Source organism: Bombyx mandarina, chromosome 08 (assembly GCF_030267445.1).
Source record: "Bombyx mandarina strain Sakado chromosome 08, ASM3026744v2".
Classification (NCBI taxonomy): Eukaryota; Metazoa; Arthropoda; class Insecta; order Lepidoptera; family Bombycidae; genus Bombyx; species Bombyx mandarina.
In genome coordinates this window covers 10,630,810-10,647,820 of record NC_143215.1, presented here as the reverse complement: position 1 = coordinate 10,647,820, position 17,011 = coordinate 10,630,810, and the positions used below count along the sequence as shown (strand labels likewise).

At 34.2% G+C, this 17,011-nt stretch overlaps 1 protein-coding gene across 1 annotated transcript in view; it reads right to left on the bottom strand.

Annotated features, from left to right (window-relative positions):
- The window catches only part of LOC114251271 (beta-glucuronidase), a 50,045-nt gene extending 34,138 nt beyond the window's left edge, over positions 1-15,907 (bottom strand). The window contains exon 1 of the mRNA XM_028185484.2: positions 15,600-15,907. The gene's annotated coding sequence lies outside the window, so the exon portion shown is untranslated. The remainder of the gene's footprint in view (positions 1-15,599) is intronic.
- Positions 15,908-17,011: the final 1,104 nt, after the last annotated feature.

Below are 17,011 nucleotides of genomic sequence, written 5' to 3'. Positions count from 1 at the left end.
GATAATCAGTTAACTCTATTGTGTTTGCAAGCCAGCACATTGAAATTCTCGCCGAATCTTCTCAGTGAGTCGTGTTTCCGATCCAGTGGTAGATTCTGCGAAGCACTACTCTTGCTACGGCTAGTATGAGCAATGCTCTCGGGTTGAGCTCGTGAGCTCACCTACACACGTTAGAGTAAAGCTGAAATAGCCTCTCAAGGCTATCAGCATAGGTAGGAAGAAAAAAAAGTTTGCAAATCGTTAACCCATTGAGTTTTACGCCGGATCTTCTTAGTAGGTCACGATTCCGATCCGGTAGTACTACTCTTGCTACGGCTAGTATGAGCAATTCTCTCAGGTTGAGCCCGTGAGCTTACCTAACCGTTCGAGTGTAGCTGGAATAGCCCCTTAGGTTACCAGCGATTAGGTGAGGTAGGAGAAAAAAAAACTCAAGTACTCAAGCTAAGTACTCTCCACAAGCCCCGTTTGAAGAAGGACATGTCATAGCGCTCGGGAAACACTATGGAGGGGAGCTCATTTTAAAGCCGGATGGTACGTGGTAAAAAAGAACTCTGGAAACGCACTGTGGATGACCGCAGTGGTTCCAGGTAGTATGGATGAATTTTACTCCGGTAGAACTCTACTCAGCACACGTACTGATTTTGCTAATGTTCTTGAGCGACAGTAAGCACGGTGAATTAGACGATTCTATAGGTACATATCTAAAATTTTTATATACGCACACAAATTGTAACAAACGTTCTTTGTCGCAGTTCGAATCGCATTCTGCATCAATGTTTTGTTAGCTGAGCAATTAATTACATACATTTCATTGCAGCTAAAAAAGTAATAAATCTAAAACACAATATTGTGTTTTGAAAATAATTATTGTTACTTAATTGTGTAATAATGAATAATGTTTTTATTATATTTAAGCAGGTGCTAATTGGTTTCTTTAGTTAAGCCGACGGAACACGGTACTGTTTGAATGTTTCGTATCAAACAATTTATAGTAGGCCACGGCTACTCTCCGGCTCATGGGCTAGTCGGTGTTCATTTGTTACCGCTGTAATATTAGTTTGAGCCGTGATAAGTCATTTTGCTAGTCGGCAGTCGGGAGTAGTTTTCATTACCCTGCCTATATCTGCCGCGAAGCCACACATACATATGTGTACATGCATGATAATTAAGCTTTTGACCTCATCTTAACAACAAATAGTATATTATTTGAGTATTTTATTTTTATTTTGATTTCCTTATCTTATTTATTATTTACTTTATTGAGATTCCTTCTATTTGGAATAACAGAAGTTGGCAATTATTAAAGTTGATTTAAATATCTTCATGGTTGTTGCACAGCTTGTTAAAAATATTACCTGACCTATAAAAATACTTTTCATCGATCCATATCTATACTAATATTATAAAGCTGAAGAGTTTGTTTGTTTGAACGCGCTAATCTCAGGAACTACTGGTCCGATTTGAAAAATCCTCTCAGTGTTAGATAGCCCATTTATCGTGGAAGGCTATATAACACCACGCTAAGACTAATACAAGTGAAGCACCAATAAAGAATGTTTCAAAATCTGGGTTTTTTTTACCTTTTGAGAGCTCCGCTGCGTGCGCTGCAGAAACGGTTAAAGTTTCGCTAAAATAATGTATGACAGAATTGTTCCCCTTTAAAATATCTAAAAAAAGTCCGCGACAGCATATGTCTATATGTTAAGGTTGGCTACTATAACGGTTTTTATGCTAAGCAAATTTGTTCTAATATAAAGCATTACTTGTGAACTATTCTATAGAACTATTATATATAAATATACTTGTTTTAAGAAATTTCATAAAATGCGTTTCAATTTTCCATTTATTTTCGTGATTATGTTGAATCGATTGGCCAATAAAATTTTTGTGAGAGTGTCGAGAGCTGGCCAATTTAGGATAAAAATTATGAACACCATGTGAGAATAATAAGGCGTCGTTCGTTTGTTTACCGGTTCACGTGGAGCACGTGTGCATTAGAACTTTAGTAGCACATGCTTCGAATCACTGCATTTACTTAGTTTTAATGAACGCAACTGACCTCATTTTCGTTCAAACATATGATTACTGATTTAAAGCGTCAGTAGTTGTAGTACTCGTTAGTAATAAACATAATATATTAAAGAGCATTTAACACAGTAATATCACGTTATTAACATTACTAGAGGTCCCGCAGTAGTCGAAATTCGACTATAATTAATTGGAATTGTAAGTTTGTACACTATTATTATTGTATTTTATACTTCTATAATCACAAATTTCGCCAAGTCTATAACTATAAAAAATATTAACAAAGACAAACAATATTTAATCTATTCTCAATTTGACAACAGACGTCAAGAACAAAAGTTTGACAATAAATAGTATGCATGCGTGTGTGCGTCAAATACATGGTATGTAGTGTGTGTAATGTTTTCTTTATTGATTTAATGTATCTTTTATGCATTATTTTAAAAAGATATTAGCATTGTGCACTTCTTCTCTCCGTCCGTGCAATTTTCGTAAAAAGGGATGCAAAGTTTTTGCTTCACGTATTAATATATAGATTCAAGAAGTATTAAGTTGTTTCTATTTAGGGACTGCGTCATTAAATTGTCCATTTGGAAGGTTTTGCGATTTTCGTAATTTACAAATCGAAGACCATTTTAGAACGCACCGGTTTTTATAAAGGTTATTTTTAGATTAAACATAAAAAAATACGATGCAAACGTTGTGAGAAACGTGTGTGATGTATTCCTTTAGTTACACGCTTATAACATGCTCTAAGTGTTATCTAATTAGTTTAATATCCATATTGCATTGTACAACATCTAAAATAACTTAATTGGCCTCGTATATTGTTGCATTTAGTCCCGGAAGTCAGAGCATTATTGCTATCACTACGTCTAATCTATGTTACCTATTTCCATTGAGTGTTCCTATTAAAATTTATCTATCCTTACATAGTACATTGAATGAATAGATGCATTATGCCCGCAGAAACAGCGTATCGTTGATCTTGCTTGTACAATTACCAATAAAAGTTTGTTTTAAATATATATATATATATTTTTTTTTATTGCCTTTGTAGGCAGACGGGCATACGGCCCACCTGATGGTGAGTGGTTACCGTCGCCCATGGACTTCAGCAATGCCAGGGGCAGAGCCAAGCCGCTGCCTACCGCTGATATTTTTATTTTACTACTCAGAATGAAACATTTAGATCGTTGACAAAGTCAGTTCCCTTGAAAACTGTAAAGTACACAATAAGCGTAATTAAATAAACGTGCCTCAGTTCAAATTGTAGTACAATTTCTTAAATCTTTTTTGCTGCCAATAGGAGACAAGCCTTCGGTCTACAAATGCGGATACCCGGTCGAGGGGGTAACGGACCGGGTTATGTCGGACTCCGGCGCCTCCTGAGAGGAAGAAGGGGAGAAGAGGAGGGCCGAGGTCCTTCACCTCTCCCAATTTCTCACAGGAGACTACGCCTTGAAAAAGCCGCGCGAAGCACTTGCCCCGCAGAACGACTACCGACTAAACCCCACGAGGACTTAACAGATATGTATTTATCCCTAATCAAGAATGCTTACCTAACGGCCAATAAAATTAAGAAAAAATGCCATTATTTAAATACATTATGAGTGCACACTGAATAAAATATTTAAAAAAAAAAAGCAGGTGGTTCAAATTACAAAGTAAAAAAAAAAAAGGTTTAAGTTCATTTTGTTTTAAAGAATACGGTTGTCAATCAACATCTTTCAATATTCGGCGATACGTAATTAAGTGATATTACGATATTATGAAGCTCAGTAAACCTACAAAGCAATTTTGTGCACACCAGTACAACATGTAGGCCGGCATCTTATAATTTATCGCTGGATCAATGTGTTATTCCGACGGCCTTTCAGCAATCGTGAGTTCCATACATCAGTTTAGCATGCTATAAGCATTTTGCCAATATAATTAAATAACTTGTTGTATATCGTACTGTTTTGTAAAGTTCAACGACATTTGTGGTTTTTTTTTGAAGTACAAAATTAATAGATCTGCCATATATATAAAAATATTTTTTATTAGTTTTTGTGCGTTTGTTGCAAATGTAAACAAACGAACCAACAATCTAATGTGGTAGAGCATCTTGTGAGTACCACTGCTCTGCTTATTTCTGCCGTGAAGCAGTAATACCTTTCGGTTTGAAGGGCGGTGTAGCCGATGTACTGCAAAGATTGAGAATTGGAACCCATGTGTTAAGATGGGTGACAGGATTATCGTGGTCGATGTCTGGGGGCTCCGGTAACTACTTAATAGCTGGTGAGCTGTGTCCCTCCATCATAGCAATAATTAATAAAAAGTGAATATAGATACTGCTTTATCTTAAAACGAGTCTTTGATATGGTTAAATGTTAATATGTTACCAAGCGGATATGTTTTTTTTTTTTTTTAATAGCTTAGATGGGTGGACGAGCTCACAGCCCACCTGGTGTTAAGTGGTTACTGGAGTCCATAGACATCACGCAAATACGCCACCCACCTTGAGATATAAGTTCTAAGGTCTCAAGTATAGTTACAACGGCCGGCCCACCCTTCAAACCGAAACGCATTACTGCTTCACGGCAGAAATAGGCAGGGTGGTGGTACCCACCCGCGCGGACTCACAAGAGGTCCTACCACCAGTAAAGTACCATGTCTGGAGTAAGTTATTAGTGAGCGGCGATAGGTACAAGCTGTGAGCACTGGTAGACATTTCCTTAGTCCCACTTACCAGTTTAACTCTGCCAAACGACAATTTTTGTAAAAGTATTCAGTTTGTCTGCAGACTAAATATTTATTAGTTTTATTTAAAAAAAAACCCTTTAGACGTATTTAGGTGAAGCAAGTAATTTAGTGAAAAATTTTCTTTAGTGCTTCACATTTCATAAGCATTCTATTTAGAGCACAAAGTGTGTTGTAAATACTTAATCATTTGTTAATTAGTGAAGAACTCAGTGTGTGCATCGATAGACGTATTCTAGTTTTTAAGCAACTGTATATATGTATTAGCAGTATAAGAAATATTACCTGCTTTGATTGTTCTTGTCCTTAATTGTTCATCAAACACAAATAAATCTTTTCTATAATTACTTTAGATATCACTATACTTGATTTTGTTTGGTAGCTTTGTTTGGTAACTTATAATATTTAGCTTGTGATTCTTATATCGTGATGTGAATACATAATTTCGAGATTTTTTTATTTTTTTTTATTGCTTAGATGTGTGGACGAGCTCACAGCCCATCTGGTGTTAAGTGGTTACTGGAGCCCATAGACATTTACAACGTAAATGCGCCACACACCTTGAGATATAAGTTCTAAGGTCTCAGTATAGTTACAACGGCTGCCCCACCCTTCAAAGCGAAACGCATTAAGTACTGCTTCACGGCAGAAATAGGCGGAAATAAATTCGACGAGTTTATGTATTGTGGTACAAAATAAGTCACCCTTTTGACTGGTGCGTAGAATATACTATACAACCATTATTATCAATATTAAATTATATTATGGCTTGTTATAAATAAAATAATTATAATAATAATTTAATAATAAGCGAAAAATTTATGTTCCTTACGAAAATCTCCATAGTTTTTCTGTTAAAACCTTTGAATGGTATTTAGTGCTATGAAATGGTAAAATTACACAGAAAGATTTCTACAATTATAAAAGTCGTCTCCACGTTTAGAAAATATTCCTTTTATTTTTTAGTTTCCAGAATTTAATTTTACTCCAAAATTGGTCTTATACAATAACCAACTGTGGCTTATAAACATATTTATATTAAGTTTCATGTACATTAGTATACATTAGTGGACTTATTATCTAATATGTTCTATACCAGTCAGACGAACGTCCGTAGTAAGCGCATTCGGAGATAAATTAACGTAAAAATAATTTATATACAACATATAATTTGCATAGAATATGAATCAATAAAATTATATTATAATACGTTATAATATAATTTTATTAATATATATTAAATTAATAATCATAATACATTACGCAAACTGGTATGTATAATTATATTTTGAATTTTGAGACGATTCTAATGAATTTATCTAAATTAATTTGTCGAATTTATTAATTTAAATATTGAAGTTGAAAAGATGGAATTATGAATCGGCGATCTTATGAATTATTACAGTATGGGGTAAGGTTAATTGGGTGAGATGAAAACAATTTCAGCTGTAATATGATAGTATTATTTCCTTGGTTTCCGGATGTAAACAGTAATAAGGAAGAACAAACAACGGTCCGGCAGTAACCGTGTAATGATCATCTATAGGAATAGTATTTGTAAACATATCGATGTTTTAATTCAATTAGTTATACGTATCAATCCTCACTGATTATGAATCAACGAAGATGTTTACATAATTTATACCGAGTTAATGTGTACTATGAAATATTAGATTTGAATTTTTCACCAACACATGCCCAACGACATTTTGAGCTGCATTAGAAAATCGCAATAGATTTAAAGTCGATCATCTTTCCCAGATCAACATTTTTTTTTTGCCTACCTAAGCTGATAGCCTTGAGAAGCTATATCAGCGTCGCCTTAACTAGTAGGTGAGCTCACGGGGCTCAAACCTGATGACGTTGCTAACACGAACCCTAGCTAGAGCCGTGCTTCGCAGAATCTACCACCGGATCGAAAACGCGACCCACTGAGAAGATCCAGCGAGAAACTCAGTGGGCTGTGTCTGAGGGTTAATTTACTCGTCGAGCCCTTCGTCGGGTTCGACGAGAACGATGACCGGCCAGATCAATAAATTACATAGCATAATTATATATTTCTGCAAAAAATAATCCGTTCGTTCGTTGCTAGGTTAAACCTGTACAAACAATGCACACTTTCGGATTTATAAAATTATTGTTATTGTTATTATAATATGGATTACGTTCCTTATGACCTTGTTGTTCAGCATCTACTGAAACCTGAGGCCATAGCGTGAATGTTGCCACTCATCTTAAGGCATGCAGTTCAATTCGCAATTGTACCGTGATTGAAATTTAAGATCGACTTTGGGCTTCTTAATACCAGCGTGTATTGAAGTAATAAATATTAAATTCCAATAATAAACGTGACGGAATAAATTCTAGTACCTAACAAATGAAGTATAGTACAGTATAATAAATTATAAGCAATGATGATATTAATGGATTGTGTATTAAATTCACGAAACCTGTTTTGGATTTTAACTGACTTTGATAGCCTTAATTTTATTAAACAAACAGCTTCATCAGAAAATTTGCTAAATTATGTAACTAATACTTTTCAATGCTTTGTCTAGAAATGACAGGATTTTAAATAACACAAAAAAATTATATACAAATACGTATGTACGTATTCTATTCTATTTTACAAGACTGATTCCCATAATTTAAATATCTTATTTATTTCGTTCTTTGTAATGTCCAAAATAAGTTGTGAAATTTAAACATCGGTAAATACTGTAGAGCATAGAGAAAAGCTAATGTATTATGAGTTTCACAAAACAATACGCTAATCACGTACACAAATACCATTACTAAGTACACGCTTAAATATTTAAGAGGATTTAATGTGCCTTTTCTTTTTGCATCTACAATGCAAAAGGCAGTAATTAGTCAGTCGTTTTGTCGTAGTGTGAGTGACGCGTGTTGCCGGTGACCTGCTTATTAAAATGTCTCATTAAAGCAATGGGTTTAATTGCTTAAGCCCAATGCTTCCGGCGGATCGGGCACGAGATATTCTGTCGCTTGACACTAATTATTGCACGAGCAACTTAAAAACATAAAAGGAGATTTAGAATTTTAAATTAAAAAAAACAAAGCAATCAGCCGTTTTTAAGTATAGTACTATCTATGATATACCATACCTTTGTATAATTACGTGCTACGGGCATACAGAGTATATCGTTAATCAACAAACTTTTATGTATACATATATGATAAAATTTCGAAAAAGCGTATGTGTTAATATTTCTGGGAAATTTAACTTTTTATGATCCATCAAATTTCCTTTTTTATAACATCTTTTAAAAATCCGGTAGCGTTTATGTATGGTTTTTATCAAGTCTTTTTATCAGACGAACCTTGAAAAAATGCATTGATGTTGCAATATCTAACGCTTCCTATATTTGGTACATATTTAATCGTGTTTCCGAACAATAATAATGCAAACTATGCTATTATTATAGCTATTCCAGAACTTTGCTTCGACATTTGTTTGTTGTCGTTAAGAAAAAATTCTTCAAACACAATTATAAAATTCATGCTAGCAGTGTTCGGAAACGAATTTATAGACAGTGAACAGAGAGAGTGAATACAATGACAGGGAAATGATAAGATATGAGTTAATTTTTGTCCCAATAATTGTCTCAGGTTATTATATTATAGGTCTATGGGTTATTCCATTAACATATTGCCATACGGAAATGTCGATGTGTCAATGGAATAATTTCACCATAGACCTATCAGCATAATTTCACAAATGTGACTTAAAAATGTCATAGTCACTACAACAGATATTGCCCAAATTGGCAACAAATATTGTAAATTTAACTTTAATTAGAAGATGAACGCTAATCACTAGAGTATCTTAAAAATTTTCAGCAATGATAAATTGTATGCAATTGATAAAAAGCATATGATAATGATTTAAATAAAATAAACCATTAGTATTTTTTTGGTCTATGAGGTTATTTAAGAATGTTGTTTTCATTTTGATTAGCGTTGATTGGCGGACGAACTCTTTATTGACCATTAGGTCATTATCATTAGATTACTAGTGTCGAAAAACAACACGACTTGAATTACGTCCACCGCCCACCTCGGGACCGTGTCTGTCGTGAAGCAGTATCGCGTTTCGGTTTGAAGGCTAGGGCAGCCGTTGTAACTATACTGAGACCTCAGAACTCATATCTCAAGGGGGGTGGCGGCATTTACGTTGTAGATATCTATGGGCTCCGGTAACCACTTAAAACCAGGTAGCTCGTCCACCCACCTATGCAATAAATAAAAATAAATAAATGCTTAGATAAGTGAACAACCTCACTGCCACGGCCACGGTATTCAGAGGCTACCAGAGCGCATAGACTAAAGTGAATATCGCCGTCCACCATGAGATATAATATTGAAGTTCCAATTGAATTGTATAACGGCTAATCCGCTCTTCAGGTCGGATAGCATAACAGTTTCACTATAGAAATTTATGGTGACATCTACCCTTGTGCGTCCACAACACCACTAGTAACTTTTCGGGTTTGATTTTATACAAAACAAGTCCTTAGCAGAGAAAAGCATGAAACATATTTAAAGATTAATTCGTTTAAGTCACGCAACACACAATGAGTCACGTTAGTACTGTCCAAACTGTGTTAACAGGTTTATGTTGTTGGGCCTAGGAAAATAAACAATGACCCAGTTAGATCTACCTATGGATGGGACGAGCGATACGGGTCGTCGTCCAGCTGTCCAATTACAAGCTATGCAGTAATCAATGTCAAAGTGTTGGCTTCTTATTTTGAAAGTAAGGTTTATTTCAGGATCACTTTTTTCTGTAATATATGACCCTAGAAAACATGTACTTAGTCAAAAACAATGGTTTCTCAAAGTGTTCCAAAAAAACTGTCGATACCGTAATTGTCACCGAGTTTCAGTGGTAGCACTAAGAAACGAGTCAAAAAGAAGGTAGGCAAATGTTTCTGCTCCTAGCATCCTACCCGCAGTCTTCAGTTCACAGACGCTTGCTGCAGTGCCGAAACATCGGGATTAGCTTGTAATTATAATTTGTTGGCGACGACCAAAACATGCAGCAAGTCCAAAATGCCAGTGCGCAACCTGGGTTAACCTAACTGCTATTTCGTCATCTTAATACTGTTCTTCGGATTCTTCTTACGTTATTTCCACCTTGAGTAAAAAAGATGATTGATGATTGATGGTAGTAAAGTTCGTGTGTGGGTTTAGGTTGGTAAAATCAACCTCTTTATCTACTTTGATTCTTTATTTATTAACTAAACTTGCATTGTTACCCGCGTTAAATTTCTAATTCAAAATTAATGAAACATAAAGCAATTTTGAATTGCGAACCCAGCGTTGTCCGGTTATTGTCGTTTAAAACAATGTAAAGTATACTATGCGTTAATCCAGGTTATTAAATATTCTTGGACGACTTTTCATCAAAATCCGTTCGGACAAATTTTTACATTTATACCTACATTATAATTTATTGTAATTACAATGAGATTATAGATTACTAGCGACCCGCCCTCGCTTGGCTTCGGAAACATTAAAACACACATGAAACCAAAAAAATAAAATAAAAAAAAAGGAAAAAAAGTAGCCTATGTTCATCAGGGACAATGTCGGCTTCTAATGGTAAAGAATTTTTCAAATCGGTCCAGTAGTTTCGGAGCCTATTCGAAACAAACAAACAAACAAATCTTTCCTCTTTATAATATTATTAGTATATTAGTATAGACATGGATTGATGTTTTCCTGGTTTTTTGTTTTTAAAAAATATTAAACGAATAGAAGTTCTACTTGAATGTAAACAAATTATATTGCTCTGCAACACACCAGTTTTGTGATAAGTTATCGTCTCAGAATTGCTTTAACAACACAATAAATTTTTCTTTGATAAAATACTACAAAGGCCTCGTTGTTCAAGTTTTTTAAATTGTGACGAAAAAAGCAACTAACTGTAAGTTTTAAATACAAAAACTCGCTTATTCTTACGTATTCTCCATAAAGTCGGTGCAAATTTTATAGTAAATTTTCTGTTGTATAATCTGGGTAGTGGTTTCATAATAAGCTGAACTTAGTATTCCCCTGAGTCTGTCTGTTTTATCGTATGCAATGGGACGTCACTCATACATGTTTCTAAGCCACAATGTCGGGCATACCAATATGGTCAGCTTTATACATATAGAAAAGTATTATTCAGAACGCGTTACGTAAGTAAACACATTCTTTTGATTTTTGTTATTGAATAGGGCTTAAAGATTTTTAAATCTCACTACATTCATAAGGATCGCTATTTCTTATTTTAGGCGTCTGCGTTTAAATTTAATTTTAAACTACAAACGTGTACGGCTTCTTAATGTTCAATACTTATTCTATCCTAAGAGTTATGCGGAAATATTCGTATCAACGAAGAAACTTTCAAAATGAAGTATTTCAAAGTACCTGTAGCAATATCTTACCGAACACTCTAAAAATAATTTATCTTAGTACAGAATCATTACTTCATCACACAGCAATCGTAGTGGAAGTCGTTGAAGACCTCATCTAAACTTCATTTAGGAAACGAAGACAAAGGAGCGATAGAAAAAAAAATTGATGGTTCTGAAGACTTGGATTTGTGAGTAAATATTTCGAAATGCTATGATCGCAATCCAGGGTATTGCGAGAAAATCGCAAGTGGAGCGTGGGTAAGCTCCAACGATCATTTAATGTTGCAAATGAATAGTTTTTGCTGAATTATTATGTAACAAATTTTCCGATGAAGACATTGTCGCATCGGTTGTGCAACTTTTTAACGTAATCAGGAAACGCTATATCAAGATATTGAAACAATACGTATTATGTAATCTCATCTCCCTGTTTTTATTCCTCATAATGTTCTATCGACCAAATATATATTATTATTTTGTTGCTCTAATCGTGTCCGTCCGCTCATATTTCATATAACCCATCACATAATCTTCTGTAATCCATCTCTCATCCTTTAAATTTGTGTTTTTGATGATAAAATATAATAATTAGATGAGCTTGCTGAGTGAATCTAATGTTTTTACAAGCAAATGACAATTTTTTTTATTATTTTTTTATTGCTTAGATGGGTGGACGCCCACCTGGTGTTAAGTGGTTACTGGAGCCCATAGACATCTACAACGTAAATGCGCCACCCACCTCGAGATATAAGTTCTAAGGTCTCAGTATATCTTAATTATATATACCAAGGAATAGTAAAGACACAAATAGGTAGCAACATATTAGCGGCACAGCCATTTGAGCATGGATTGTGGACGGAATCTATCGCAAAATTTTTTTTTTTAATAATTAATTGTAATTGCAATAATACGTTACCACAGCGTGCGGATAATAAAATACTCTGTCGTGAGCACCGTGACTTATTATAAACGTGCGCAGATAGCATTATGTAATAATATTTACCACTCCTATAAATAGTAGATACTGTACCCGAATCCAACTTCATATTTCACTTTTATTACAGCGATACCAAGATATTCTTTGAAATGCTATGTCGCTGGCTCGAATAAATTAATGGACACTAACAACTTTCTGTATATCAAAATTAGGTCCCGAACGTTGAGTTCACGATAGCCACAATTGGCTTCTTGTTAACAATGTGTTTACATAATGATATGGCCAGAGGTTGCAACCTCTTGCTCATTTGCCGTTGTAATCTAACAAGAATAAGATAGAGTGAAATTTAAATAATAAAGAATATGAGTCCGCGACCAGGTGTGACAGCATATATAGAGGAGAGCTTTATGGTATATAACCTAATACTATTGTAACTTAAGCTAAAAGAATCTACACAAAATTATAGTGGGTGTAGAAGAATTAAGATACTTCTTAGAGAGTCATTTTTAGCAAGGAAAATATTGGGTGAAAAAAACACCATGAACCAACCGATCTTCACGCATTACTTCGAAAGTTATGAAAATAATCATCACTGCATATTTTCATGTTAAAAATATGATTATTCTCATAGGATGTATGATATTCAATTATATTTTTCTCCTTGAAGTTAGGAATTTCGTAACAGATATCCAAAACTCGTTCTGACAAAGGTCATTGTGAGCGGGTCATCGATCTATGTAGTATTGATATAATAATGTTAAAGTCAATTGGAAATTAGGGAAACGAATCTTTCCGTTGTTTTCATAGTGATAATTAGTTCAGGTCAACAATACTTAATAAACAAAGTGCTTTTTTTTTTTTGTCTGCAATATAGTGAACCGTGTCTTTGTTATTATATGTGTATATGTTATTATAGGCAATTTTGGGCTTATAATGCATTTGATTTCCATAAAAGTTTTTGGGCGCTTTCATCTACTCTCAATTTAGTTTTATTTTATTAAAATGAAGCCAATATTGTATGATGTTCATTAATTGCGGGATAGAAGCACTCGGGAAAATTATCTTATTTTTTACATAAACCATTATTTTTCCGGCTTCTATCTTTTTCTTGAGAAACACCAAATGAATGCATTATTTAAAAAAAAGTGTTGTGACATTTATGCCAGAGAACTTGAGAACGCCTCAATAGATTTGACTGATTAATTTTTCGTTGTGTACTTAAGTGCGAGGACAGTGTACGAACAGTTTAGAAATAATCCAGAAAAGTCGTTAATTTGGAGGGTATTTTATATCAGAGCCATATTAATGGTGACTTCTGACGTTTTAGAATTGATAGTCATTACGTGAGATAAGGAACTATTTGACAGAGCTGCGGTAGCGTGTTTTTATAACAAACAAATTGTGATTTAAAAGTCTCGCAACAATAAAATAATGTTAAGACGCAACTCTGCATGTAATGTCAACATTTATGATCGGGCAGGACAACTCAAGCCGGTTTCTGCTGGAAGAATTGAGTTTAATTTTTATGTATGTGGTTTGAGACAGTTCCTGTTTGTTTTGGATTTACAATTGAACCCGTCAAGTGTCGCTGCGATTTGGATGCCACAGTTTCAGGGTAGGACATCTGCTGAGTCAGCTAGTATGTTTTTAATTATTAGAATATGTATAATTATTAATTTAATTATCTTATCTTATACCTTTAAACGAGCAATTCTTGGATATTAATATATACTTATATAATCTGAATCTCGGAAACGGCTCCAACGATTTTCATAAAATTTAGTATACAGGGGATTTCGGGGGCGATAAATCGATCTAGCTACGATTTATTTTCAGAAAATGTTGTTTTATTCGTGTTTTCAATAATCAACTATTCCCGACATCTATTGGCGAATAATAATACTATTTTTCTTAATTGAGGACAACTAACCGCTTCAAAGACACAACAAGATGGTCATCATCTAGTTAGTATAAAACACAAATAACTTGTAACATTGCTCGCGAATGCATTTGAAATTATTGTTATCAATGTTATGTATTAAGTCTAATAAATTGTGTTTCTGGTTCATTTGAAGCTTCATACAATAAATAACGAATCTCATAAATAAACAATAATGATTGTATAGGTATCTAGAATTTCTCACGCGTTATCAAATTTATTGAAACAGATGTCGACGCACGACGGGTATTTAATAAAATATATTTTATTTATTTACAGCGGTCTGTTTTTACTAATTTATAATTTAGTTTTATGTAATATTAAATGGTGGGAGAGGTTAATTCGGTTTGATTGAGATGGTGGAACAGTCAAACCGAGGGGGCGGATGTATGGGTTAAGTTTCACGTTGAGCCCCTCGACGAGTTCGCCGAATACGGTTTTCAGAGTCTCTCTGTTCGCTCCTAGTGTTAGAGATGAAGGCGTCTAATAATTGTGTTAGTGGATCGGATGGATTTGTAAGGACGTGTCTAGGACATCGACCTTAAATGGCTCCAGCGTGACCCGGATTCAGAGAATATTTTTTCACTTGTGGTAAGACCTCTTGTGAGTCCGCACGGGTAGGTACCATCACCCTGCCTGTTTCTGACGTGAAGCAGTAATGCATTTCGGCTTGAAGGGTGGGGCAGCCGTTGTAACTATACTGAGATCTTATAACTTATCTCAAGGTGGGTGGCGCATTTACGTTGTAGATATTTATGGGCTCCAGTAACCACTTAACACCAGGGGGCTGTGAGCTCGTCCACGCATCTAAGCAATAAAAAAAAAAGAATACTCAGCGGCGGCCACGATAAGAAGATTTTCATAACGCATTATCGAAGTACGGTCTTGTGGTGTGGAGACCGCTATCGATACTGGCTACGCAAGAGTTACAGTCGGCACTCATACCACGAGCAAATCAACAAATACGGCATCAGGAATTGAAATAAAATATTCAGTTAATGAAAAAAATTCAAAAACAATAATATGGTGAAAATACAAAGTTGAAAAACAAATTCGAATACCAAAATAATTCGTTTATTTGAATTCGCCAACTCATCTAGAACTATGATAATCCTGACCTAACTATTTTCCTAAATTAATATTTTTTTGAGTACATATTATGTTGAATTAGTACTATAGTATAACTGTTTTGGCTTAGGGAATAGTTCTCTTACGACCAGCGTATATGTCCTTAAAAAATTCTAAATATCTCCCATATATTAATTACACTCAATCATTCCAATCGCCGTAATAAATATTTTACTAAAAAGCATTATTATTATATAGTTATACTTAACTGTGGCTTAATTTTCAAAATATAAGTTTACCTAGTATCATTCATGTTTCATATGTACTATTTTAATCTTGGATTTAGACAATTTAAAATCTTAATCTTAATTTTTTGGCAAAGGCTGTTTACATAGTTCTAATTTATTGAAATTATTATTGTAACAAACACATCAGAATTATTTAGAAAATATTTACTTACGTTTAATAAAACTTTCCTCGCTAGTGAAAATTAATTGAATCTCAGTTTTACTATTCGAATCTAGTCACCCGCGATATTTATTTGTTTTTTTAACGATTCCGAATACTAAAAAAAAATTTTAATACACAAAATGAAAAAAATCAGTTTTCAACAAGATCTTGGCGCGCTTATCGTAATAATATTCGATATGTTATTTTCGAATTTGAAATTGGAATGCGCGTTCTCCGCCCGACGCGTGTCGGCGGACTGGCTGGAGCTGGAATTGGACGCTAAACTCCGTGGCCACAGTCACAGCTCACAGATCACAAAAAATTCTGAACGCACACCTACCTACCTACCGACTGGATTTTTATCAGCGTAGATGGGTAGCACGAGCACAATCAAATGTTGCGGCTCACGTTGAGACATGAGGTCGAAGTCTCGATAGCTTAGGTAATACTATAGGTATTATTATTATTATTATTATTATTACCTATAGTATTATTGGGTATTATTAGGTAATACTATATAATTATAATAATTCTATAGCATCCTTTCTTCACGGCAAAATACGCGGCACGTTAATGTCAATTGATGCGGTAGTAGTAGCCTGTCAGGCTGGGAATTTGAATAGTACATAAATACATATAATGAAATTCTTAATGGTGTGAACGGGGTGAATGAGTAGAAAGTAGCTCGAGGATCTTCTGATTAACATAAGGAAACATTATAATCATGAAGATCGTTTAGATTGAAATAATATGTAACGAGACGATTCTCCACACATTTGCAGTTCATATTCATTCATTCTTCTGAGAAGACAAACTTAAATAATAAAAATAATAAACTAGTACTTACGTTTGATTTAATACCTTCGATTTGGCAGACGCTTAGTTTGCAAATACGAACTGTTGGATATGAATTTTTTTAATGACTTTTATAGTGCTTTTTCAACAAAATATCTCAGGTATGCTATCGTTTATCGGCCCATATGAACTATGAATACATTAAAATACTTTACGCAATAAGCCTATGTAACAATCCAATCGTTACAATTGACGTGACATTTTTTTTTGTCACGACACTAAAAAAGTGATAAAACTTATAACTTGCTGCTAAATTGTGATTTTCATTAACCTATCACATTAAGTGACTACATTGAATATACGTGTCACAAAAACCAGTGACCGTCGTCATTATATTAATACAGTACAGTATTCAATAATATAGGTAATATTATAATATAATGACAATAGAAACGCGAGATAAAACCGTAAAAGAAATTGTAATTTATTTAATTACGACTCGCGAAAAGCAGAGAAAACACCATATTTATCTAATTAATATTACCAAAATTTCTCTATTTGTGGCGGTACGTGTACACTCAGTAAGGGAACACTTCGTAGATAACTTAAAAAATTATTAAAAAATTA